Below are 26,490 nucleotides of genomic sequence, written 5' to 3'. Positions count from 1 at the left end.
GCTTGAAGGAAGGGTATGTAGTAGAGAGCCTGAGATGAACCCATGTTAAAGTCCTTTGACAACCAAATGGCCTGATTCTACTAAGATTCGAACCCACGACCACTCGCTTATCAAAGCGGACTCTGTAACCTTGCGGCTACGAAGCTCTCTTTACCTTCAATTTAATAAAAAAAAAATGTTTTTACTAGGTACTCATAGCACCGAATTTTTAAAAATATTAACTGATGTTCATGCCAGGACCCAGCCCGAAAACCCACATAAGAGGCGAAATACCAACATCTAGAAGGACTTTTGCGCATATGATTATTTGTCGGCTGGTAACGCACACTATGAATACATTTCCGAGAATATATCCACCATGACAGTTAAGAGCATTCAACGACATTTGAAGAAGGATACTATCGATGTTGTAGAAGGTGTCATCAACGTGAAAGGACTCAAATCATATCTCGAGCGCAACGGATATCCGCTGATTGTAGCACTTTGTGAAGATGCTACCAAAATTACAAGCAACGTGGAATACGACTATCTTACCGACAGCTTACGTGGATTAGTCGCTCCATTAAATTCTAATGGTCTTCCTACTCCCAATCTATTTGCCGCCAGTTCTCCACATGTAATAATCAACGCAATTCATAAATACCCTGTTGGAAGCTATGCTTATGTTCAGCTAGCCCTACCGCTTGCTATAAACGCTGCACCGTATGTTCTTTTCCATACCTGTTCTGATAACAGATTCGAACAGCTGACTTGTTAAATTGTTGGACTTACACTGAAAGCATTCTTAATCAGCATGGAATAAACGTGATCTCGAATACATCTGATGGAGATCCACGGTTGCTTAAAGCCATGAAAATTCGAGCAGGCTTAGATAATGAAATTACGACATCCACCTTCAGCCCATGGTTCATAGTTCACAATAAACCCGAAGTACCAATGAATGTACAAGATATGGTACATATTGTAAACAAATTTCGGAATCGATTTTTAAACATAGAAATGCAAATTGGTACAATTATTTAAATGTGAACAAAACTTTGAAAATAAATTCTCTTGTCTTATCGCAGGTAAATTCCCTATCAGCAAAGAGCACCTACGTGAACTTATTTGCAACCACACTAAAGATAAGCATGGATTGACTCTTTCAGATATCGATCTTAAAGATAAAATTAAGCTCGACCCCACTCTCAGCATGATTAAAGAAAAATTGATAAGTCATCTGGAAGCTAATATTCAGGACAGTAAAGGAACAGTTTTGTTCCTAAAAAATATGCGGCTCATGTTCAGATCTTACGTAGATGAAGACCTTTCACCTTTAGAGAGGGTGCATGTAATATGGTATGTGTAGCGCATACTAAGATTTTATAAATATGTTTAAACTAGATCTAATTAGCCATAAATACATTTATGTTTTCGATACAATTTACAGCCTCTGTATTTATATTTGCAGGACCGCTAATTTTATAGTTCGTAACTGGCGCAATTGGTGTAAAAAACACATAAAAATATTAAATTTAGTATAAAAACCAATGCTTACACTTGTCTGGAGCTAAACGCACACGCGCTTGTTTATTTTATACAAAATTGCCGAGACCGTAGCGCCCCCGAGCAGTTTTTAATTGCACGCTTGTCTAGTCAGCCTACTGAAGAACTATTTCGACAACTACGATCAATGGGACAATGGAACAGTCATCGGGCGCGGACGCATTTGCTTTTCGCTCCGCAATTAACTTGTATAGTATACATTTTTTTTTGTTATTTTTTCACACCTTGACAACGTTGCGTGTTTTTGCTGACCATCCGTGTCGTAGCTCTTCCGCTTAGTGTATTAACGTAAATAATCATGCCGTGCGGTGTAAATTCGTGCAGCATAAACGATGACCGCTTTCTTTGGAAGTGCGAGTTCTGCAGTAGAACTTACCATGCTGCGTGTATCGGCGCACAACGACACCACGAACTTTTCATCACATCTTATATGGCGCCATTGTGTACGGAATGTCAAGAATTTCTCCGGAAGGAAGCTGACGTACGAAAGCTGCTTCATCAACAGGAGCAGCTTGTGGAGGCATTACATCGACAGACGGACGCCAATCATCGAATTACCGCGGATATGAAAAAAATCTGCTTAGTGTCAGAATTGTTCGACAGTATTAAGCACCTGCTTAATGATGTCAAAGAAACTTTGTCAGCGATTAACAAAAGCAATCAAAACACGTGCGGTGCGGTCGGGCAGCACATAAAGTCGTGAGACAATAAATTGCACACGACATTGACCGGCATCAGCGAGTCGTTTTCAACGATGCCACAAAAAATACATAAATATTTTGACGAACGGCTCTCAAGCCTGACTAGCAATTTTATTAGTTCAATCGCAGAGGCTGATTCATTGAAACCTCATACAAATAACGACTCAAAACTTACTGAAATACTCGAGGAGGTGAAATTTGTCTCAGGGACTGTCTCCAATCTTCAGGTGACCAACACATGCAGTGCAAAACCTCAAAAAAATCTTCAGGAAGAACTAGCTGAAAAATCTTTTTACCCGAAAGCGGACCATACATCTCCAGGATGGAGATTTCTGGGTAACAAATGGCAATGGAAGCAGGACTGATCCACTTATGATGCCAAGCAACAGTCTCGAAGACTATAAGAAAAAGCTGCCGAAAAAGCCAAAAGAAACCGTAAAAAAAGAAAACAACAAATCACTCATACCAGTAAAGAAAACAACCAGCACAGCGGTACTCAAAACTATCAACGCATCAACGCATCAGACAAAGAATTACTAGCCACACCAAAAGTTCAATTCGCCGGGCCACCCTCATCAAGCATCCATCCGATAGCAGCACTTTCTGCTCCAAAACTCATCAACTTCAGGAAAGAAGAAACTATCAACCCGTATCGATCTAAAAAGAGTACAACACAGAGCACTACTTCACAGTCAGAACCGGAAAATACTGCTCCGCTGCTAGATCCTATGCGTCCGCCGATTGTCAGACTAACGGAGCAATCCGCTGCTGGTGACAAACGCTATCTGAAAGCACGGCTGCGTGATCACAAAATTATGGATACGGTACGAACTTTCCTTGATTTCTTGCATGATCAGCCAATAACGGTATGCATTCGAGGAATCACCAAAATTAGTGCATCGGTGATGCTGGCAGCTGAAGGACTACCAACTGACTTAAACCTGCTACGTGAAATTTTCCTGGACGTACATGAAGAACTGGGAATATCACGCGATGACGCTTTAGCAGACCTGCAGTCTCATCGGACATCGTTATCCAGTGAACGAACACACCGCCTACAACTAAGGGAAAGCACCGACAAATTTTACAAACCGAGTTTTCGGAAATAACGACCCCTTTCGATGAGAAAGAAGAAGACTTACAGGTAACACTCACCAACCCTCAAACATCGTCAACCACCATATCCCCAAAAATTTCTTCACCAACAGAAAATGCGACTGAAATTTTGGTTTATTGTCAAAATTTCAATCGCATGAAAGGCCCAGCCAAAATGAAACAAATTTACAACAATCTTTTAGGCTCATCCTTTTCAGTCATACTGGCGACAGAAACAAACTGGGTTGAAAGTGTCAAAAGTGAAGAAATTTTTGGAAATATGTTTAATGTATTCAGGAATGACAGGAATCTTCAAGAGTCCGAAAAGAAGTCAGGCGGAGGAGTCCTCATAGCGGTCTCTGTGAATTTTAATTCAGAAACTGTTGCTGCACCTAAATTCAAAGAATTCGGGCACATTTGGATAAAATCGCACATAGCAGGTGAAACACACGTATTCGCCTCTGTGTACTTTCCTCCACATAACGCTAATAAAATTACGTATGAAAAGTTTTTTTTTGCGCAAAAAAATTTTATCTGAACTACCTCCAGAAGTGAAAGTTCACATCTATGGGGACTTCAATCAAAACACCGCTGACTTCATCTTGGACCCTGAAAACGAAAGCATCCTACTCCCAGTCGTTGGAGATAACATCACTTTGCACTTCATGTTTGACGGAAATGCTAAACTAGGTTTGAACCAGATTAACCATGCAAGAAACCGTGAAAATTGCTATTTGGACCTACTCTTAACGAATATCCATGAAGATTTCTGTGTGACCGAATCAGTTAACCCACTGTGGAAAATAGAAAAGTTTCACACATCAATTGAATATTCTTTATTTTTACATGAATATCAAAGACCCAACGACTGTGAGTATGAGGAAGTCCTTGATTTCAAACTCGCGAACTATGCAAATATTAAAAACAAATTAAACTGTGTCAATTGGCAACAAATTTTTAGAGATGAAGGAAATGTAGAATCATCTGTTAGCGTCTTTTACAAAATTCTGTACAACATCATCTCTCAAGAGATTCCATTGAAGAAAAAACGACGCCACGCACACACTTAACATCCAGTCTGGTTTAACAAACAAATAAAAAATTTAAAAAACCGCAAACAAAAAGCCCACAAAATTTTCAAAAAACACAATAGCAGTGAAAATCTAGCAATTTACTTGGGAATATGTGATCAACTGAACTTTGCAATCAGTAATGCATTTGAAGAATTCAATGCAAAAACTGAACTACAAATTAAGTCTTGTCCAAAGAACTTCTTCAATTACGTCAAAACAAAACTAAAATCAGACAATTTTCCATCAATAATGCAACTCGATGAACATGGTGATAACTCGGAGAAAAATTGCAATCTCTTTGCAAAATTTTTCCAGGAAATCTATACCACATTTTCCGATGAAAATCGCGACCGCGATTATTTTGCATTTTATCCAGAATATCCAAGAAACATTGGTGTCAACCAACTTCAGGTACAGAATGTTTTGCAAGGTCTGAGAAATTTAGACCCTTCCAAAGGACCTGGACCTGACGGAATACCTCCAGCACTCATGAAAAATCTTTCGAAGGAACTTACATCTCCTTTGTTCTGGCTGTTCAATATGTCGTTGGAAACTGGAAACTCTTCCCAAATATATGGAAAAGCTCATTTTTAGTGCCTATTTTCAAATCTGGGCGTTAATCTGACATACGTAATTATCGTAGAATCGCTATTATCTCTTGCATTCCTAAACTCTTTGAGGCAATTGTCAATGAAAAGATATTCGCTCAAGTCAAAAATCGAATAACTGACAAACAACACGGCTTCTTCAAAGGCCGCTCTACATCCACAAATTTACTTGAATTCGTAGATTACTCATTGAATGCAATGGATAATGGGAACCATGTTGAAGCTCTTTATACAGACTTCAGCAAAGCATTTGATCGTATTGACATACCAATGCTACTTTTTAAACTGCAAAAAATTGGAATTGAGTCTGGTCTCCTGAAGTGGCTTGAATCATATTTAACAAACAGGCAACAAATAATAAAATTTAATGGAAAAAAGTCAAATCCCATTCAAGTTACTTCAGGTGTTCCCCAAGGCTCCCACTTAGGACCACTTCTTTTTATTTTGTACGTAAACGACATTTCCTTGATCCTCAAAATATTAAAGTTCTAATATATGCCGACGACATGAAGCTGTTTTTGGAAATAAAAAATCAAGAAGACATCAATGTATTTCAGAATGAAATCCACACATTTTACATCTGGTGTAAGAAAAGCCTACTTGAAGTAAATTTAAAAAAATGCAATGTAATATCCTTTAGCAGAAAATTAACAACGCCCAAAATTGTAATTGCATTAGGGGATCAGAATGTGAAGAAATGTGATAAAGTTAGGGATTTAGGAATAATCTTAGATTCTAAACTTAATTTTATCGACCACTATAACACTATCATACACAAGGCAAACAACATGTTAAGGTTTATCAAACGCTTCTGCTACAATTTTCAAGACCCGTACACTATCAAAACATTGTATATTGCCTATGTGAGGTCAATACTGGAATACTGTAGCATTGTGTGGTCTCCTCGTCCTGGCGTACATGAAGAAAGAATAGAATCAGTACAAAAGCAATTTCTTCTATATGCTCTTCGTAAGCTAGGTTGAACCGCACATCGTCTTCCGTCATATGAAGCACGCTGCATGTTGATTGACATTCAAACATTAAAAGAACGGCGAGAGTACGCGATGGCTTCATTTGTAAACGATATTGTTTCGCAGAACGTTGACTCAGCAGTACTACTTTGTAAATTGAACTTTTATGCACCCATTCGACAACTTCGACACCGTAGTTTATTTGCTCTTAACCATCATCGTACGGAATACGCAAAAAATGGACCTATAAATAGTATTATGAATTCTTATAATCAACACTGCGAAGCCATTGACTTTACGATGTCCCGGTATAAACTGAAGCAGTATTTCAAGTCCTTGAGGCTGAGGACACAAAATTAATTTGTTTTATGTTCGTGTATAGTTTAGAAATTATTGTAACCAGTCTACATATATGATTGACGAAATAAATAAATAAACAATGAACATCATCCATAGAAATAGTAACATAATCAAATATCCCACACTAACGAAAAATCAGAACAAGAAAATCTATTTTCAGAATTTGCCTACCGATGTAGAAATGCTAGCTGAGATTTCAAAAGCAAACGAGGCAGCTTGCCAGGCATTGCTTGACGTCGGTATTCAAGAACACGACTTCGATATGACTGCATCCATCAACCTTAAACTGATTAGTAAACCACAGGACACTGAGATTGTTTATGTGAATGAAAGTGCTGGATTTGTAAATGAAAGCAACATTGAATACAAAAACATGCAACATCATAGGGCAGGGGCTGCAATAAAAAAACATAGATTCTCAGACTGAAAAATGCGAAAGCGTTGATAATGAAAACGTTATGGAGATTGAATTTAAAAATGTTGCCATGAATAGTTGGTACAAATATGAAAGCGAAAACGAAACATCAGATATTCTTACTAGAAAGAGCAGAGATTCCAACGAAAGTCTGACAGCACGCGCAACGACGAAAAGCATGGTACCAGCTTGTAATGCAAAATAATTTATCAAATAGTTCAATATCGTTTTTTTCCTCTTGAAGCTGCCTGTTGTAGCCAATGTACTGAAGAAAAAGAGTACATTCGAACATTCACATGGATGAGAACGATTATTCACCGAGTCAAATCATTTGCTTATTTATGTCAAAGGAATGTTATCGCATCACACTTTTTATATTTTTGAATGATAATTTTTACGTCTAGATTTCATATAGAAATATCTTCTGAGCTGAAGACTTGTCTGCATCCAGCGCGAGTAGCTTTTGCATGCGGATTTTTACTCTGAGGTTTGTTTTAAAGCATGTTGTATCCTATTTTACATAAATATATGTAGCTACCAATCTACTTATGTCTCACAGCACTTCGTGCAAGCTAGCAAATGTATTAAGAGATTTGCTCAAAACTGAACGCGGTCTAATCCAAACACCGCGCTTGAATCAAAGGTCGCGCTGAGTTGCCAGATGTATGCTGTTTTCGTTTGCATCAACCATCATTGTTAAAGTATCGGGAAAATCTTTGAAGAAATCACTGCTGGAGACAGTGGAGACTAAAAAGGATTACTAATCACCAGAGGAAAATCTATCGCATCATATACACACTTTGTGGTTTCTGTTTTGAGCATTATGATATTAATTTATATTAGATTAATCTGTAAACCTGGCACCACTGCTAACGCCTTCAGTGTGCTGCCAGAATCGAAGTTTGTTTTGATTTTGGAAAGGGTTGCCAAAGCAGGTAGATTTAATTTTCGCTGTTGCTTACAGTGTCCCGGAGAAAATAAAATCGACTCGGCAACCAAGAAGGGCATTTGGTCTCAGAGTTGCTGTTTATAGCGCGGCGAACAAGTTTCAGTGAAACTCACAATATTTAAGATGGAAACTCAATTTCTTCTAGCAATCAACTTTTGCTAGCAGTGCATTTTCCTTTTTGGTCCCAAAGCAAGTTATGTGTATCAGCTCCATCATCCAATTATTCCCTGGATTATTCATCGTTTGTGTCGTCATCTATCCTCGTTGGAATTTTGTGAAATCATATAGCTCCCGGTCGATAGCGTGCTCTCATTCTACAACATCCTCAGGTGTGAAATTCCGGTTTCTTTATCAACATCAACTTGTTAGACATCATTCCAGGTGATAAAAGTTACACTAGCAGAATGCTATCAGCCTGGGGGAAAAAACAGAATGTCACTAATTATCTCGTATACAGTAGAGATGGTCGGGTTTGCTGTTTTTCAAACCCGTACCCGACCCGAACCCGAATTTTTTTTTCGGTCGAAACCCGAGCCCGACCCGAACCCGAAACTTTTTTTTTTCGTTTAAACCCGAACCCGATCCGAACCCGAAAATTTTATTTCTATGAAACCCGAACCCGACCCGAACCAGAAATTGTGGAACCCGACCCGAACCCGAGATTTCATGGATTTTATAGTCGGGTTTCGGGTTTTAATACCCAAACCCGACCTGAACCCGAAATTTACAAACCCGAACCCGACCCGAACCCGAAATTTTTTTTTCACCAAACCCGAACCCGACCCGTACCCGACACTTTCAAAAATTTTCAAACCCGAAACCCGACCATCTCTAGTATACAGTGAACTTCAACTAATATCACTGGTTGCTCCGCAAAGTAGTGGATCTACCAGACAAGTTGCGTTGATCACTAGAAATGGTTTCTAACGTACCTATATCAGTATATCATCCATAGTCATAATCATGAACACTGCTTGCTGGTTTTCCCATTATTTTTTTTTTTTTAATTTAGGAGTGCTTAATTGACGTTGACTCTTAGACGTTGACCAGGAGTAAAATAGACAAGGCTACTCACACTTGCACAACACCCCATTCGAAATTGTCAGTGGATGGGTCAAAACAAACGAAAAACCATTTGACTCTCGGTTTTTCTTAGACAAAACGCACAAAACCATTGAAAATATCAGCAGTTCTCAGCACAAAGTACGAAAAAGTAATAAGAAATCTATTTTAACGTTGACGTTTGCTTTCATTGTACTGTCACTAGCGTATAGCCAAGATGATGTATATTTTGGTAGCGGTACACTAAAGCGATACATATTGTAAATTGTGACACACTTAACGAGACAAATTAATAAATTTTTTTAGATTTTTGTATTATTTATTTTATATAAAAAGTCGGTATCATAGCTAACCGAAACAGTGTTGCGCAGCTTTGCTCTTCTGTTTCTTTTTTTAAACTTAAACAACATTGTGATGTAACACAGTTTTGATAACTGAAGCAAAATACTAGTTACCAATAAACATACAAACATACAATGTTTTGATGGTGTATGGATCTTTGAAGTGCAAACTGAATCTTTTAATAAATCCGAGCATATTACTTGCCTTATATAGGGTCTACTACGAAAGGCTGAAACTCAAAAGGCTGAAACACGAAAGGCTGAAATCACGAAAGGCTGAAAGCTACATAAGGCTGAAAACACGAAAGGCTGAATCACGAAAAGCTGAAAAATCATAAGGCTGAAATTCACAAAGTTCATTTTTTTAGAAAAACACTCGCGGCCTACGGCCGACTCGATTGTCCGAGATGTATGCTGTCCTTACTCGCTATCGCTCGTTCGGACTAAACTAGGGGATCACCCCTATGAGTCAGTAGACCTAGGAAAACGAACGAACCTATACAGAGGTGATTTCTGCGGGGGGGCTGCCCCCCGCAGTGGCCGGCGCTTCCGACGGCGGGTCGCCGGCGCACACTCGCGGCCTTCGGCCGTCTCGCCCTGAATCATCTAGGAAACGTGTACAAGAGTCAAGTGTGTATAGATTCAAATGTTGCCGAAAATTAATAATTTTCCATTGCACAAACCAATTAATACTCAAACGTTGAACTCTGTCACATTATAAAGGTTTATTATCCATATGTCCGAATTTTTCAACGGTTATAATTCAAGTTACAAAAGTTTCAGCCTCTTATGTTCAGCCTTTCGTTCATTCAGCCTTTTGTGGTTTCAGCCTTTCGTTATGAAACATACTTTTCAGCCTTTCGAGTTTCGGCCTTTCGGGTTTCAGCCTTTTGAGTTTCAGCCTTTCGTTACTAACCCCCTTATATATAATGTTATTGTAATGGTCAACAAAGGTTAATTTGAAGTCGACCGTGATACCTAGATCTCTTACAAGACTGCTCCTTTCAACTGTTTTCATGTCTATAGTGATTGTTCTTTGTCTTATGCTATGTTTCCTGGTAAACGAAATGGAATTACATTTTTTCACGTTAAGTTTCAACAGGCTTTTCATGCACCACGTGTGAAAACTATCAACTTCACGTTGAAATAGTTCGAGATCAGAATCTTAACGTATTCCAAGAAAAAGTTTTATGTCGTCTGTGTATATCAAAACGTTTAGTACCTTTAAGACATGTTCTACATCGTTTACAAATAAGATAAATAGTAGCGGACCTAGATGAGAACCCTGTGGCACACCGGATGTCACATTCACCACTGATGATAAGCTACTTTTGAACCTTACTTTTTGTGTTCTGTCGGTCAAGTATGACTGAATCCATTTCAAAAGTCTGGGATTAAACCCTATTTTAGATAATTTGAAAAGCAGTAGAGGGATGTCAACTCTATCGAATGCCTTACTGAAGTCAGTATATAATGTTTCAACTTGATTTCCTTTATCCATTGCGTTTCTAGTGAAAGTTACAAAATTCAACAAGTTTGTGGCCGTCGAACGGCCTTTGATGAAACCGTGTTGTTTGCTAGAAATCAAATTTTTAACTTGTGCAAAAATACGTTGATTGATGATTGATTCAAATAGTTTAGGAATGCACGATATTAGAGCAACTCCACGATAGTTTTTAACGTCTGATTTCTTGCCGCTTGACTCTTTCCAAATTGGTGGTATTGTGCTGCCTTCTAGGGAAGAATTGAACAACCACAATAGAGGTTGTGCAAGTTCCTCCGACACTGATTTTAAAAATACTGGCGGTAGCCCATCTGGTCCCGCACCTTTTGATACATCCAGCGTATCTAAGGAAGCCAAAACTTCGTCAAGAGCTATATAATCAACTGTGACATCTCTCAGTGGCTCTGGTAGGTATGAGAAAAACTGATATTGACGATCCTTGTCGTCATGAGTGGTGTAAACATGCTGGAAAAACTCAGCAAATAAATTACTGATTTCACTATTAGTTTGACCATTCTTATTATCTACATGCATTTTGGATGGAAAGTTGCTCGACTTTTGTTTATCTCTGACAAAATTAAAAAATGACTTAGGATCTGACTTTATATTATTTTCTAGCTTAGTGTTGTAACCATCATAGGCACTTTTGATTTTCATGTTCAATTCGTCACATACTGAGAGATAGAATGAAAGGTTTATATCACTTCTGTCTCTTTTGTAAACTTCATGGGCTTTTTGTTTTCTGTTTTTGAGATTGATTATTTTTCTGTTGAACCACACTGGGTTTTTTGATGTGCTTGTATGTTTTCGTTTTCGCTTTGGGACTGTCTTTTCTAATGTGTCGTATATGATTTCGTAAAACTTCTCCACTGCTTGTTCTACACTACCCGTCATAAGTTTGGAATCGCTTTACTGAGTATTGCAACACCCAGCTTGAATATTGCAACACCTGCCGAAAAGTTAAGCATCACCTGGAATAAGCGGATATCTCGTGTTTTTGACAACCTAGAAAGTTGCGGTTTTCAGCAAACTTGTTCAGAAGGTCAAAGGCTACTGTATGGTGACCAATTCGGTGTGAAATTTCACCGCTATGTGGTGCTAGTGGGCACGCAATTCGTCGTATTTTGAACTTAACTAATCTCACGATTCCGACCTGCTAGAAAGTTACGGTGTTCAGCAAACTTGTTCAGGATGCTAAAGGCTTCTACATGGTAGACAATTTAGTACTGAATCACACACAAGCTTACGTATTGTGTGTGGTGATCAAATTGTCAACATTCAAATTGGTTTCACTTCGTCATGTGTAAGCAATAAGTGTGAATGTAGTGATTTTTGAGCTAAACTAAGTTCGAAACGCTCAAAACTACATGCTGCGTTGTGGCTGTATTCCACACAATACTGTTCGCCAATTACAAGCCCTTGACTTCTTGAGTAACTTTGGTGAGAATCGCACCTCTCTAAATGGTGGGATTATTGAGCTAAATAGCGTTCAAATCACCCAAAACTTCATGCACACTAGCGCTGCGTTGTGGCTGGATTCCGAACTAAACTCTCCTCCAATTAAAAGTTCTTAACCTCCTGAGCAACTATGCTGAAGACCACAACTCGCTAGGTTTTCAGAATCAAGAGATAGAGTTACATTGATCTGCCCATATCGAGTGATGCTAAACTTTTCGGGGTGTTGCAATACTCAGTAAAGCGATTCCAAACTTATGACGGGTAGTGTATATTCAAATTATAAATCTTGGTTTGCCAATCGATACAGTTCAGTTCGCTTTTGATAAGCTCATAGTTGGCTTGTTTGAAGTCAAAGTATGATTCGGACATTTCGCTGTCTAGCAGTGTGGTGCTATTATGTATAAATAAGGAATATTCGATGGCAGTGTGAAACGCTTCGTTTTTCCATAGGGGAGCTGGTGCCTCAGTAACACAGAAATCATCAGTCATGTTTGTAAATAGTAAATCTAGATAACAATTGTTATGATTTCTTACAGGATTTACTTGATAAAGTCCTATCGCCGCACTTTTGTCAAACAGGGAATGAAGCGTTTCATTGTCACCTATGATTGGTATCAAAAGAGATTCGTTTTCGTCATCGATAATAAAACTAGTTGCCAGTTGATTAAAGTCACCGTAAATGTGAATATTTGTTTCAGGCTCAAATTTTGAAGTAATATCTTCAGCAATATTAAAAAAATTTTCATACGAATCTGTTTTTGCCTCTTCAGGAGGAAAATACACAGAAGCGAAAATGTGAACTTGCTTTCGAACCGTGCATTTAACCCAAACGTGATCAAACTCCTTACATTTACTTGATTTGATTGCTTCTGAGTTGTATTTATTACAAACGGCAATTAACACTCCACCACCAGACTTCTTGTTAGACAACGACTTGTCACGATCATCTCTAAATACGTTGAACCGGTCTCCAAGCAGTTCTTCATTTTCAACACTAGCATCCCAACTCGTTTCAGTTCCTAATATAATGGAAAAATTACAAGCGACTACCTGTTTATGTATTTCGTTTATTTTTAGTGCGCTTTTCATTCTATTGAAGTTTTGGCAGTAAACAGTGATTTCTTCACTGTCACAGTTTTTATCAATTTTGCTGGAATTACGTATTCTGTTGAAGTTCTGACAGTTAATTACAAATTCTTCAGAGTCGCGCCTCGGTGCATTATCAGCTGACTCTTCGCTCACACCGTCGGTGCGCGTCAATACATAAGAAAATTAGGCCCTTGTAGCTGACGGCATGAGCAATATTCGCCTACAGCTGTTCGGTGTGATGAAACATGACACGTATTTACCGGGGAACTTGGTGTGTTGTTTACTTTTGCAGCGGAGGTCGATGACGCAATTTCTGGGGCAATAATGATTCTATTGAAATAGTTGAGCGTTGATACAGAAGTAGCGCCGGCAAGTGTTGTAATTGGAGTTGTGCATGACGTGATTGTTGATGACCTATATGGATTTATTGTTTCCCCTTGACGAAAAGCTATGAAACGGGTTCCCGTAGATGAAATGAGGTTGTCGGTAGAGGCACCACCATAAAACGTCACTTTGGCTGCCGCAAGCAGTTCTCTGTCGGACTGCCTGTTACTGGTTGGGTTATTCGACCTATTGTTGTCATTCATGTTATGCGAAGTTTTTGCAAGCCTCGCTCTCTCGGACAGAGGTGGACGGTTATTGATTCGACTGCTTAATCGATTGAAAGAATTTTGTTTCATATTTCGACGTCGTATTTGTAGATGCATACGCTTCGCTTTATCCGCTGCTTTCTGTTGCTCGGCACGAATTTTCATGCGTCGGTCGTAATCATCCCAATATTGCTGTGGCTTCCACACTCGCTTACTTCCAATAGTTCTCCAACCTGTACAGCTAGAAGTAGCTAAAGATGACGTTGAAGGTATTGCTAATTCATCGGCCAAACTTAAAACCTGCTTTGTTGCTTCACTCGTCACTTGATCACCGTTTCTGTTGGCAGCAAGCACTGTATTCGATAACATACGTACCTCGTCAAGGACATCGTCATGACTGGGTTTCTGGGTTGAAGATTCGTGAACTGACTGCAAAGCTAATAGTTCTTCGGCAACAGATTGAAACATGGGATTCAGCTTGTCTTCCAGCTCCTTGTATCTCTTCTTCTGGAAATCCATGAGCTCCGATGTCAGTTCAATTCTTGAAGCATCCATTTGTTCCAACAAAAATTCATTGGTAGATTTTGTGATTTCTGTTAGCTTATCAACTTGCTTCTTGGTTTCTTTCATTGTTCGCATAGGTTCCAGTGAAGCGTCAATCGTTTCCAACGCATGCTCGAAACCTTGAATTGTACTCTGCATTAACTTCAGGGACTGGGCTTGTGAAAGTTTGTGTAGATCCATCAGATGAACGGAACTTTTTTTGCACATTGGAACCATGTACTTGAGGACTTCAATCTCACTTTTCCTTTGAACGCCGGCGCAGGATGGATGCATTGTGAAATTACAACCTATGCATTTCCATAGCATCCGATCGTCGGTGGCAGTTGTGAAATTTGCACAGGTATCAATGTGACACTTCATTTTTCATTAACTATATACGACACTCACGCGCGGTGTAAGGTCAGTAAAAAAAAACCTGCTAGTCAGAACGATTGTAAAATATTTATTTAAACGCGCGACGTTCTGCCGGACTAACGTAAAAACACGTCCGTTCGCGGTAACTGGTTAGTAAGAAATCAGTGGGCCGTTTTCAAAAAAGACGTCAATGCTCCTGTTACAGATGCTAGCAGCAGCTGCGATGGTTTATTGACCTCCCGATTCATTCGTATTTGCCAGCTTTTTTGAGAAATCATTTATCGTGGTTTCCTCAGCGTTTCCGACGGTATCTGTTAGTGATGCTAAAAATTCATCCATATTTCCCTTAATATGATTCACCACTTGTATGCGAAGTTGTTTTATTCTGTCCATATGCTGATCTGAATCCAGTTCTGAGCGATGGTATTGACAAATCAGGGCTGAGAAAAGGCAGTGTCCGTCTCCCGGCATTTTTCTGACGAGGACTGCACCCTCGTTCTAATGTACTACCTACATTGTACCCGTATGTTTTCTTTAACACTTTGACTTCTCTATTTCACTGTATCCGTCAATCGTTTTTATGCTTTTAACTGTTTTATAACCCATTCACATTACAGCGAATATGATGTGATATCAACCATCCCGATAACAAATGTCATACCAAATTTCCCGTAAAACTAGATGTATGGTCCCTGATATCAAGACTCGCGACACCACATGACACCCGCTTTAGTGTGAACAAGGCATTAAATTAAACTTTTCTACGTGATTATCTCACACTTGGTTTGAGTTTTTGTTATACTTTACACTATAGTTTTTCACACCTTTTATTATTGCACAAGCTTGATGATCTGTAAAATTCAGCCTATGAAAAAAAAATGTTTGTTGAAAATAAATTACGACTTAGCCATTACCAGCAATCCTTCCTGAGTCACTTACTAGGACCCAGTTAATATTTCCATTACCTTTATATCAATGTAACATATAACGACTAAGTCGTAAAATGAATTGCACATGTGCATGTTATACATGTCTTTTCAGGATAACAGAAATAACCTTGTTCACTCCTTGCAGCAAGATGCAATTTTTTTATTATGGCTTTACTTTAGAGAAAAGTCAAACACTTTCTGAACAACGCAAGAATCGCATTCTATGAAATTGTTCCCCTTTTTCCCACTTGAAATTTTAGAACATTTATGCATACTTTTGTTTAGACCCACTTTCAGAAATGAATGTGACCGCTGTTCATTTACTGATTTGTCTATAAGCCCATGCACCACGTCAAGGTTCAGTTTTATCGCAAGGAAATTAATGATGCCAGTTGAATACAGCAAATTAGAAGGTACGTGAGTTGGTTTTGAGTACACGCTCACTCTGGGCTACTCAGCGGCTGAGTTGAATTTTAATCATTTTTTTTCAGTTGTTCGAAGACATCAAAAAATGAGTAGAATTAAGTTGATAATGGCGGCAAAATTACTCAAAATTGGGTAATCGGTGCTTGCGTGTTGTTGTTGTTATTTTTTTTGCAATTGAAAACAAACAGCACACCAAGCAAACCGTCTGAAAAAAAGGAGGAAATAGAAGTATTTGAAATTCGTTGTTATCGGTAAGTAATTCATAATTTGAAATAATTGACTGCAACTAATGCCAATTTTTCTTTTTCACCAGGACTCGTTGGTTGAATATACGGCGAATAAATTTATAGATCTCCCATGTCCCGGCGAACAAAGGCAAATTTCCAACATTTTTTTACGTTTTTTTATTATTCTGCGGAATGGTATTCTGCAAGGTGTTACGCCGAATAGTTTTCCGCTACCAACTTACTTTTTTCCCTTTAAGGATTTTGCTGGTCATCTTGAGCACACATCTGCATTTCCCCACATTGCATGCGAGGTCGAAGTGCTTAAGAGCGGCAGGTATTTCGTTATTTTTCATGGGATTGTCATCTTCGACCACGAGTTCTTCATAGCTGCCATCGGTATTTTTTCAAGAGCTTCGCTGTGTTCGGTGTGACTATACCAACCGAAATCCAAAAGTTGTACGATGTAGCCATAAAATTCATTAAAAATGGAAAATATAATATTGCCCCTAGCATGACTATTTGGACTTCTGTGATAATCATTTATTGCCCAATTTCTTATTTCGCTCTATCAAATTGAAACTCCAGTAGGGCAGTGGCACTTTTTTTTGGGTTCATTGTTTGTTTTGTTTTTCATTTGCAACATTAAGTATATATTTTTGAGCAGCTTTAGTTGAAAATTAGGTTGAATATCAAAACAAAACAAAGTGTTACATGATTCATTGGGTGAAACTGAGTATCGATACTTTCTCGATTGTCATTGTATCGATACCAGACCTCACGGTTTCAAGTATACTTTATAAATATATATTATCAAGCACTGACAATTGCTGGAGTGATTTCTTATCAACCTACCAAGGTAGCAGTCATGATAGAGATTTCTTTTGTCTATTTTTTTGTTCATCTATAATTTATTTGACACGGCACAAATACAATTTAATGTTTAACGGCGCCAATTATATCTGGTAGCTTACTTTCTAAAGTATCTTAATAACTAAAAGCAAATTTTTTATCCTCGCTGCCGACTACGAGCTGAAACTAAATGTAACTTAAAGCTATAATATTTTGCATTAAAAGCACTGGTTTACTGTATGATGGTTTTCATTGCCATAGGTAAGCACATGTTCCGCTGCTGGGCCAAGATATTACGGACTGGCATATTGGGTTGTCTCCCTCGGGCCTTGAGAGTATCGTGCGGGTCTGATTGCTGTTTCCGGATCCGGGGTCTTAACGTGTTCTTGTCGTTAGGCTGGATGCAGGCGGAAGGGGGTAGGACTAAACTGGGGCGTGGATGGATTTCAGGAAAACGTATATAAGGGACATGTAGGATAGGTCATGGCTCGCCAAGACATCACCTGCAGGGAAGCTATTAATTTAGACCTGGCGTCACGGTGTACAGGGCATGACCAAACAACGTGCTCTATGTCGTGATAACCTTCACCACAGGCACAGATACCACTTTCTCCGAGCCCAACACGACGGAGATGCGCGTCAAATCTATAGTGATTGGACATAAGCCGGGACATCACGCAAATGAAATCCCGACCTACATCCAACCCCTTGAACCACGGGTTCGTCGACACCTTGGGGATTATGGAATGTAACCACCTTCCCAGTTCCCCTCTGGTCCAAGCATTTTGCCAACTGATGATCGTATTCTGACGTACAAATGAGAAAAACTCATTAAAGGCAATTGGTCTTTCATAAATTCCACCGTTTGTTACGCCCACCTTAGCCAAAGAGTCCGCTTTCTCATTGCCCGGTATCGAGCAGTGAGAAGGGACCCACGCTAAGGTAATCTGAAACGATTTTTCGGATAAAGCACTCAGATGTTCCCGTATTTTCCCCAGGAAATACGGAGAGTGCTTAACATCTTTCATCGATCGGAGAGCCTCAATGGAACTGAGACTGTCCGTTAAGATGAAATAATGGTCCGTGGGCATTTTTTCGATAATCCCTAGGGTGTACTGAATTGCAGCCAATTCGGCGACGTAAACAGAAGCAGGATTATCAAGCTTATGGGAGACGGTTAAATTGTTATTGAAAATACCGAAGCCAGTGGACCCATCAAGAAGTGATCCGTCAGTGTAGAACATATTGTCGCAGTTGATGTTTCGATATTTATTGGAACAAATTTTGAGGATCTGCTGCACGCGTAAATGATCCGGGATTCCACGAGTTTCTTCTATCATGGATGTATCGAAAAACACAGTAGAATCAGAAGTATTTGATAAGTCGACACAATTTGGAATATTCGAAGAAGGGTTAATATTATGGGACATGTGATTGAAATACAATGTCATAAAACGGGTTTGAGAATTAAGTTCGATTAACCTCTCAAAATTTTCAATCACAGGACGGTTCAAGACCTCACATTTGATAAGAATGCCAGAAGACAGGCTCCAGAAGCGGTTTTTCAATGGTAGTACTCCAGCTAAGACCTCCAAACTCATCGTATGGGTCGACTGCATGCAACCCAAGGCGATACGCAAACAACGATATTGTATTCGCTCCAGTTTGATCAAATGTGTGTTTGCTGCGGAGCGGAAGCAGAAACACCCGTACTCAATGACAGACAATATCGTTGTTTGGTAAAGCCTTATAAGGTCTCCTGGGTGGGCTCCCCACCATTGTCCGGTTATTGTACGAAGAAAATTCACTCTTTGTTGACATTTTTTCATCAGATACCTAACGTGACAACCCCAGGTGCCTTTAGAGTCGAACCAGACACCAAGATATTTGTGTACCAAAACCTGAGAAATCGTTTTACCCATTAATTGTGTTTGAAGCTGAGCAGGTTCATGCTTCCTAGAAAAAACTACTATCTCAGTCTTCTCCGGAGAGAATTCGATACCTAGCTGTAAAGCCCAAGCAGACAAATTGTCCAAGGTATCTTGCAATGGTCCTTGCAAATCGGCAGCTTTGGCTCCTGTAACAGAGATTACACTGTCGTCTGCAAGTTGTCTTATCGTGCATGAATTTGCCAGACATTCGTCGATGTCATTTACATAAAAGTTGTAAAGAAGGGGGCTTAAACATGAGCCCTGGGGAAGACCCATGTAGCTAATACGAAAAGTTGCCAAATCGCCGTGCGTAAAATGCATGTGCTTCTCGGACAGCAAATTGTGCAAAAAATTGTTCAAAATTGGAGAAAATCCTTGTCGGTGAAGTTTACCCGAAAGAATGTCAATAGAAACGGAATCAAAAGCCCCCTTAATGTCCAAGAACGCAGACGCCATTTGTTCTTTGCGAGCATACGCCAGCTGAATATCTGTTGAAAGCAACGCAAGACAATCATTCGTCCCTTTGGCACGGCGGAAGCCAAATTGAGTATCTGATAGTGGACCATTTGATTCGACCCAATGGTCTAAACGACGGAGTATCATTTTTTCCATCAACTTCCGGATACAGGATAGCATTGCAATCGGCCTATAAGAGTTGTGATCAGAAGCTGGTTTCCCTGGTTTTTGGATGGCGATCACCTTCACTTGCCTCCAATCCTGCGGTACAATGTTTTGCTCCAGGAACTTATTGAACAAGTTCAACAAGCGCCTCTTGGCATTGCCGGGTAGATTCCTCAACAAGTTGAATTTGAATCTATCTAACCCAGGTGCGTTATTGTTACAGGACAGGAGGGCAACTGAAAATTCTGCCATCGTAAAAGGTGATTCTATCGCGTCGTGACCCGGAGACGTATCGCGAACAAAGTTTTGCGCAGGAACAGAGTCCGGACATACTTTCCTGGCAAAATCAAATATCCACCGACTTGAAGACTCCTCGCTTTCGTTGACCGTTACGCGATTCCGCATTCTTCGGGCTGTGTTCCAAAGAGTGCTCATCGATGTCTCCCTCGACGTCTCGTTCACGAACCGACGCCAATATCCGCGTTTCTTTGCTTCAGCCAGGCTTTTAAGCTTGGTATTAAGCTCCGAATACCGTATATAGTCGTCGGGTATACCTCCCTTCTGGAAGGCCAAAAACGCGTCGGATCTTTGCGTGTAGACATCGGAGCACTCTTTGTCCCACCACGGAGTTGGAGGCCGCTCTTTGATCGTTACGCCGGGATATTTTTTCGTTTGGGCTTGCAACGCGGCGTCGAGGATTAAGCCCGCGAGGTGGTTGACAACAGATCAAAGGGTGTAACGCGGACAATCGTCACGTGTTCGGTGATTCTCGTTCTGAAGGAACTCAAACGGTTGACTTCAATGCGCCACCCCCGGAGGGGATCAACCGTCGTGTTGTGTTTGCCCGGCAAGAGATCTCCTTTCAGGGCGGATTCAGTAAAAGAACCCGAGCTGTGAATCGCGGAAGGTATGGCCAACAACAACCAACTTAAACGGCTATCTGAAAATTCAACGCCAGTGGAAAAAACGCAGAAGAGGTCTTTGAAACAACCCGTCGCTCGGCCAGTTAGCAAAAATCCACCACCCACTACTTTATCATCACGGGAAACAGACTCCAATCAAACTAACCGTTCGGTCGGTAAGGTGGGTGGAGGGGATTGAGATTCCCAAGCAATCCTTACTTGGAGCAAAAAGGAAGAAAACGAACGAACCGCAACTGGACAAGCGACGTGAAGTTCCTAACAGACCGAACCAATCAATAGGGGTAGCTTCTCATATTCGCCAAAATGATCTCAACTGATTTGTGGGTTTACATTATCGGTAACGTCGGTACATAGTGCAATGGTTTATTTGTAGCTAAATTACACGCATCTTTATCTTCGGCCTTTGCCGACCTCTTCTCCAATCTACCTACTGTCTCATCTCTCACTTCTTTCCCCCTCTCTATATACTGACCTATCGTGTGCGGTTTTAGTTCTATCGATTTCTAATCGGGCCTCTTCGAACGGGTTATTTCATTATTTCATCTTCTATTACACTTTACATGCGCATATTAATAAAAAGGGTTTGAGTACTCACTGACCGTAGACTTTTGTAGTGCTCGGGAGCATACCTCGATGATGACGACGGTGCGACGAAACAATGGCGGCGGTGCGACGAAACGATGGCGTCGCTGGTGGTTGCGATGACGCCGACGACGGACGTGGTAAATTTCGTTCCTGTCGGTATGTTGAAAACGCTTGAAGAATCGACGGGGTTCGGACTGAACCGTGGATGACCGTTAGCCAATTCTAAGCCGTGGCGGGCAAAGCGATCCTGGTTTGGCTAGAAGTGGTTGACAAAGCAGCACGTTCCACGTGCATCGATAGAACCGTTTCCTATGGTTCACTTAACGGTGGTGGGAATTGTTCGCTTATATTCTCAGGCCTTTCACGCACACTATACCGCACAAATTATCCTAGGCACTAAATTCTGGCTCCTAATTATTTTATATCACTCGACAACGCGCGGATCCAACACTCCACTTACATTCGCGAACCAGGTTAAATAAAGCTGGACGCTGCGAGAATCCCTCAGTTAAATAGTGAGCAATCTTCGGGAAATTCGACCCGGAAGTACGTTATCTAGCCGAAACAGGACAACGACCTTTCCAAACGACAGGTTCTCCCAAAAACCAATTCGTTGTTAATCCGGACTGGCATCTCTTTTTCGTTCAAGCCGTTTAAATTAAGCCATCTCAGATTCTGCCGACTACTAAGAATTCCCCTACTAAGAGAGATCTTGCCCGACGGAGAGAATACCGTGGAAAGACGGAATAAAGATTAACCGAGTATCCTCTGGTTAAGTGTTCACGCAGCAGGGACTTTCATAGAAGCTATGCGAACCGCAGCAGAGAGCCGCATAAGCTTTGTAAGTTCGCTCGAAAAGGTGCGTGTCTGAGATATTTGCATACTTGCGTCTTGTGCCATTCTTATCTAGATATTCGATTTGAAGTTGGTGTAATAATTATCACCACAATAGTGAACCAGAATACAACGAAGATTTTGGTGAACAATACGGATAACAATCATACTATAATAATAATTCCTAACATTGAAATAACTCTAATCATGCATTTGTACAATATCTATATAAGTCAAAATGTGACCATGTTACATCATCCCATACTAATGGTACGAAAATTTGATTGAAAATTAAAAGTTTCAATCAAATTTTCGTAGGAGAAATAATTTGAAAAATTTGATTGATTTTGGCTATTGGAATTTTAAGAACCCATGAAATATGTTGACATAAACCTCATTCACTCTCAATACTCTCATACTCTACAATAAACGATAACATTAAAATACTTCCGTCTGGAATTGGCCGCATTCCAGAGGAGTAGCCATAACTAGACCATGTCTTATACTCCAGCAGTGAAAGCCGAAACTTAAAGACATGAATCTGAAAAAAAAATAGACTTGTGAATCCAGAATCATGTTCCCCACCAGACAGTTAGCCCGTTTATGTACGGCTCATGTTCCTTTTCCACATTAAATTTCCCACAAAACTTGTGAATCTCGGTTGCTATCATCCCAAAATAAATCTCGAGTTATCGACAGCAAGCGTTTTCCACATTAAACAACATCATCAAAATTCGTCTGCAATATTTCTTCAGAAATATTGCGAGAAAAAACAAACTAAATGACAACTCAAACACCCCTCACACACTTGTACTCGCCGAGTCGTCACTCGAGCGTTACATGTTCATACCGTTTTATTGTCAACTCAGATTAGACTAAACGTCAACGTGAAAATAAACAAAGTAGTGACGTTAAAGATGGACAGAAAAAAATGTGTTGCGTTAGCTTCAAGCTGCAAAAGTCGGATAAGTATAAGGAAATACTATAATTCACTGTATAATATTCGGTAAGCTGATAGGAATCTTGTTTATATTTTCAGGGTCGGTGTACTATATATCTTCTACTCGAGGTTTAACGGAGGACTTGACCGAAGAAAAAAAAAAAAATCAAGAAAAACAAATGAATTGGATAAACATGACCTAATATACAAGGAACATCTATTTATCATACTTATGGCTAAATATTTACAAGGAAGCAATATAACTTCGGAGAAAAATATGTACAAAGGGATCTACGGGCTAAACATCTATTACAAGTCGAAAATTACCAAGAAGAACGGTACAACGACAGAGGATTTTTGCAGAAGTGCAACATCGAACAACAAATGGACTTATAAATGAAATTGGTAACTTTTACCTATCGACTAACCTTAGATTAAGTACTAACCTAGATTAAGAATGGATAGGCGCGACTAACATAACTATTTACAAAAAAAATTTTACAGTGGGTGGGATATGAAAATCCGCTTCCCTTGTTTGTTGTCTGTTTCCCTCTTGGTTATTTTTTTTGTTTTGATATTTGTTGCTTCCATTGAAGTGTGCATAACTAGAAAAAAGTTTCTCATTCAATTTTCCAAATGTGAGGCTGTGAATCAGCTATATTTTGTTATTCTCTATGCAATGTTCGAACGTTTGACGAAAAACTATTATGTCGGACGAAGACATTACTATTTCCTAAGGGAAGTCATCGCCTTCTGGGCTCGCTTCTAAATCGTGTTACCACTACTTTGTACAGGTCATCGCCCAGGCTCGTTCTTATGCTTCATGCCTGAGTTCAACATGGCCAATACTTCTTATTCCCTACTCTCAATTGCACAGTGAACTTCGAAATACGCCAATGACCATTTTCGAAATATTGGCTTCTCTTTGAATTCGGTCTCTCACATTGAACAAAATTTTTAACATAATTTTATCTACAAGGATGTTTTTAAACTTTAGTTGTGGTCTCTCCGTAGAGTTACATAGCTTTGAAAATTTCTATTTAGTCGGAGGGTGCATCTTTTTCAGATGGTTCGCATATGGGTATTCCATTTCGCCAAATTCAAAATATAACAATGATCACAAAAATCCGTTCACCAAAGAAAAATGTTCACTAACACCAATAATAAATAATATAAATTGCACTATGTTCTATCAAATAAATAAATTATGGGGTTTGCAAAACACAAATTGCAAATATAAATTTTAAATAAACGAATGAATGAATAAATAAATTAACGTAGAAAATAAATATAATTTAAGTACTGACTATAACGAAGAAATCAATTTTAATTAGGCACAAGGGTAAGACGCATACGCAAATAAAAATTTCGAAACAACGAGTTATGTATATTTTTTCTTAGCAACAATCCGAAATCAACTTTGCGAGAAAAAAAAATCGCAATCGAATAATGTATAATTCAAAATCGTGCAACGAATTTCCAAATCTAGCGCAAATTCTTGAATATTCGCCTTTTAAACGTTGGGCGCCAAAATGTAACGCGGACGATCGTCACGCGTTCGGTGATTCTCGTTCTGAAGGAACTCAAACGGTTGACTTCAATGCGCCACCCCCGGAGGGAATCAACCGTCGTGTTGTATTTGCCCGGCAAGAGATCTCCTTTCAGGGCGGATTCAGTAAAAGAACCCGAGCTGTGAATCGCGGAATGTATGGCCAACAACAACCAACTTAAACGGCTATCTGAAAATTCAACGCCAGTGGAAAAAAACGCAGAAGAGTTCTTTGAAACAACCCGTCGCTCGGCCAGTTAGCAAAAATCCACCACCCACTACTTTATCATCACGGAAACAGACTCCAAACAAACTAACCGTTCGGTCGGTAAGGTGGGTGGAGGGGATTGAGATTCCCAAGCAATCCTTACTTGGAGCAAAAAGGAAGAAAACGAACGAACCGCAACTGGACAAGCGACGTGAAGTTCCTAACAGACCGAACCAATCAATAGGGGTAGCTTCTCATATTCGCCAAAATGATCTCAACTGATTTGTGGGTTTACATTATCGGTAACGTCGGTACATAATGCACTGGTTTATTTGTAGCTAAATTACACGCATCTTTATCTTCGGCCTTTGCCGACCTCTCCTCCAATCTACCTACTCTCTCATCTCTCACTTCTTTCCCCCTCTCTATCTACTGACCTATCGTGTGCGGTTTTAGTTCTATCGATTTCTAATCGGGCCTCTTCGAACGGGTTATTTCATTATATCATCTTCTATTACACTTTACATGCGCATGTTATTAAAAAGGGTTTGAGTACTCACTGACCGTAGACTTTTGTAGTGCTCGGGAGCATACCTCGATGATGACGACGGTGCGACGAAACAATGGCGGCGGTGCGACGAAACGATGGCGTCGCTGGTGGTTGCGATGACGCCGACGAGGGACGTGGTAAATTTCGTTCCTGTCGGTATGTTGAAAACGCTTGAAGAATCGACGGGGTTCGGACTGAACCGTGGATGACCGTTAGCCAATTCTAAGCCGTGGCGGGCAAAGCGATCCTGGTTTGGCTAGAAGTGGTTGACAAAGCAGCACGTTCCACGTGCATCGATAGAACCGTTTCCTATGGTTCACTTAACGGTGGTGGGAATTGTTCGCTTATATTCTCAGGCCTTTCACGCACACGATACCGCACAAATTATCCTAGGCACTAAATTCTGGCTCCTAATTATTTTATATCACTCGACAACGCGCGGATCCAACACTCCACTTACATTCGCGAACCAGGTTAAATAAAGCTGGACGCTGCGAGAATCCCTCAGTTAAATAGTGAGCAATCTTCGGGAAATTCGACCCGGAAGTACGTTATCTAGCCGAAACAGGACAACGACCTTTCCAAACGACAGGTTCTCCCAAAAACCAATTCGTTGTTAATCCGGACTGGCATCTCTTTTTCGTTCAAGCCGTTTAAATTAAGCCATCTCAGATTCTGCCGACTACTAAGAATTCCCCTACTAAGAGAGATCTTGCCCGACGGAGAGAATACCGTGGAAAGACGGAATAAAGATTAACCGAGTATCCTCTGGTTAAGTGTTCACGCAGCAGGGACTTTCATAGAAGCTATGCGAACCGCAGCAGAGAGCCGCATAAGCTTTGTACGTTCGCTCGAAAAGGTGCGTGTCTGAGATATTTGCATACTTGCGTCTTGTGCCATTCTTATCTAGATATTCGATTTGAAGTTGGTGTAATAATTATCACCACAATAGTGAACCAGAATACAACGAAGATTTTGGTGAACAATACGGATAACAATCATACTATAATAATAATTCCTAACATTGAAATAACTCTAATCATGCATTTGTACAATATCTATATAAGTCAAAATGTGACCATGTTACAAGGGGTTCGATGTTATGGTAGAAGTGGTCACGGTCTTCTTCAGCATCTCAGCGTAAGATCGCTTTGAACGCTCCTTAAGTGACCGCTTGATTTTATCTCTGCGCTGCATGTACACCGGGCATGTGGAGAGCTCATGCTGATTTTCCCCGCA

General features: G+C 40.0%; 1 long non-coding RNA gene across 1 annotated transcript; it reads left to right on the top strand.

The window, feature by feature from the left end:
- Nucleotides 1–15,896: 15,896 nt before the first annotated feature.
- Nucleotides 15,897–16,779, top strand: LOC129731888 (uncharacterized). The gene is made up of 3 exons (XR_008729110.1): nt 15,897–16,021; nt 16,100–16,285; nt 16,348–16,779. It is a non-coding gene; the product is annotated as an uncharacterized LOC129731888 (long non-coding RNA).
- The last annotated feature ends 9,711 nt before the right edge of the window (nt 16,780–26,490 follow it).

Source organism: Wyeomyia smithii, chromosome 3, assembly GCF_029784165.1.
Source record: "Wyeomyia smithii strain HCP4-BCI-WySm-NY-G18 chromosome 3, ASM2978416v1, whole genome shotgun sequence".
Classification (NCBI taxonomy): domain Eukaryota; kingdom Metazoa; phylum Arthropoda; class Insecta; order Diptera; family Culicidae; genus Wyeomyia; species Wyeomyia smithii.
This window is presented reverse-complemented; position numbering and strand designations above follow the sequence as displayed.